At 44.6% G+C, this 2498-nt stretch overlaps 1 long non-coding RNA gene across 1 annotated transcript; it reads left to right on the top strand.

Moving 5' to 3' along the window:
- On the top strand, positions 1144 to 1577 carry LOC110267011. Its single transcript, XR_002354294.1, has 2 exons — positions 1144 to 1300; positions 1451 to 1577. It is a non-coding gene; the product is annotated as an uncharacterized LOC110267011 (long non-coding RNA).

The raw sequence follows: 2498 nt of genomic DNA, 5'->3' as shown, positions 1-2498 counted from the left end.
ACTATTTAAATTTTTTATAATTAAAAATAGTTGTTTTCTTTGTCACATAACTTTTTTTTTTTTCGGGAGTGAAGAGACGTAGCTTATTTTCTTTTTTGAATAGGGATGGCAATGGGTCCCCGTATGTCCCTGCTAATCATAATTCATCCCTGTTTCCGCCACCCATAATCCATCCCTGTCCCCACTCCATCCTCGTAATAGGTAACGAGGATCCCATATCTGCTAGAAATCGGGGTCTCCACAGATTTTTAAAAAAACTTAAAAGAAATCAATCTTTGGAATCATAATCTCCATTACCAGCAACATTAAACTTACAACTCATATTCAAACTAGATCAATCAAACACTAAACAACACCTAAAACATAAAATTTCTTAAATTCATTCATTTAATTTCAAATTCACTTTAACAAAACTAGAAGTAGAAGCAGCCATCAACCATAAAAAAACTAACAAATCCAAGCGCGCACAACGACGTTCCCACCCTGCCCCGCCCCATTTAATGAACCCTTGTGTCTTGCATTTTTGGTAGTAATTAGGAACGCCTTTTTTTTGTTATTCGCGGTATCCTCTAACCCGACAGATCAAGAACTAATCCGTTGTGAATCAGAGCTCCGTTTAAGGGTTTGTCACTGGCCAATGAGTTGTTACATACACAAGATGAAATTTAAACCTCCGACACTTACTTAAGCAGACAGGTAAACTAACCACTAGACCAACCTAACTTGGTTAACCATGAATGCCTTTTTTTTTTGGACGTGGTCTTGGGCCAGCCAATCAACCCGGCCCAAGGCAGCAGAAGCTAATAGACCCGCACCGAAACCCAAACCCGAGGCCGGCCCGGACACAACCTGACCCAACCTGGTCTTCTCCCTCCTTCACAACGAGCTCTCTACCGTTTTGTTCTTCTCCTTCCAACCATGGTGCATGTTCCTGATTCGAGCTCCTCCTCTCCCATTGGCTATGACGTGCTGCGGCTCACCTCGGATGTCCCTTCCTTATCTGCCTCCCCTGTCCTTCCTCCGAATGCCGACCCGCGCGCCGCTCCTCCTTCGATAGCCTTCCACCGGATCTACCGCGAAGCCTGTGTTGAATCATTGGGTTGACCATCGCTACCCCTTCTCCGGCGTACCACATTATGTGTCTCTGCTCGATCGACCGCGCCTCCTCCTCGATCCTTGTGTGCCCTGTCGAAGGCTACCTTGTGGCTGTCGTTGGTGGGTAGGTGCGCTGCTTTGGGATGAAGCTGGTCCTTGACTTTCGCTGATGGCTTGTCTCGGGTTTCCATTTCCACCCCTCCAGGTAACCTCTCTTCTAATTGCAGTCCTTGAAGGCTGGTTGAAACAGAATTGTTGCTGGCTAGATTCTGAATTACTTGATTTTGTATACCTTGAATATGCTGAAATGATGCGAGACTTGCTTCTGATCTGATTGTATTTCTTACTAGAGTAGGTGGGTTCATTGTCCACTGTCTCCCAAGATTATTCCCTGCTGCCATCGCTGCCAGTTGGTGAGCTAATTTGTTGCCATCCCTTGGAGTCCAGGTAGCTTCCACATCTGGAGCCTCGTCTAGCAGTTGGAGAATATTCCGAATGATTGCATCTGCTTCCGCTATAGGTATTCTAGCCTTGATTGCTTGAACTAGAGGTAAGCTATCTGTTTCAATTATACAATTGGGTATTTGAAGATTCTTAATGAGTTTGAGTGCTTCTCTGTATGCTTGAGCTTCCGCTGTTAATGGTGATATTGTCTTGAATGTTGCTGTTGTCCCAGTGATGATCTTTCCTTGCCAGTCCCTTACTACCGCTGCTAGAGCTGCCGTACCCGTATCCCTGTGGAAAGCTGCGTCTGTGTTCACTTTCAGCCTATTCTTTGGCGGCGGTCTCCAGGTAATTCTCTTTCTCACACCGCCCCTGCCTGTCTCTGGTATGTTTGCTGTAATGGATCCCTGTGTTGCCTTGTGAAATTCTGCTGTTAGATATTTTGATTGGATTATTACCTTTTGTGGACTGATTTCTGTTTGCTGGAATATATGCTGGTTCCTTGCTTTCCAAATGCACCAACAAACACATACGAACTTGCATAAAATTTTTCCTTGTTCACTCCCTGTTTTAGTCTTTATTCTTCTGATTTTATCCATTATCCATTCTCCAAAAGATCTTACATTATAGGCCGTAGCCACAACTTGAATGCTAGATCCGAAACATACTGCTCTAGTCCACGGACACAATAATAGCGCATGTTCAATTGTTTCATCCTCTTTCTGGCATATGCTACATGAAGGCGTCGTTGTAATTCTCCGCTGATGCATATTCGTATTTACTGGCAGAATTCTGTGCACTGCTTTCCTTAAAAACATCCTAACCTTTTGAGGCACCGATAGTCTCCATATAGCCTCCAAACCTCCCTCCAATCCTGACTAGTCGAAGCCTTGCAGATTCTTCCCTTTTCCTTCGAATCCTTCTCCTCCTTAGCGGCATGGTAACCGGTTCTCACGGTG

Source organism: Arachis ipaensis, chromosome B09 (genome assembly GCF_000816755.2).
Source record: "Arachis ipaensis cultivar K30076 chromosome B09, Araip1.1, whole genome shotgun sequence".
Classification (NCBI taxonomy): domain Eukaryota; kingdom Viridiplantae; phylum Streptophyta; class Magnoliopsida; order Fabales; family Fabaceae; genus Arachis; species Arachis ipaensis.
Note: the sequence above shows the minus strand (reverse complement) of the source record. Positions and strands in the feature narration are given on the sequence as shown.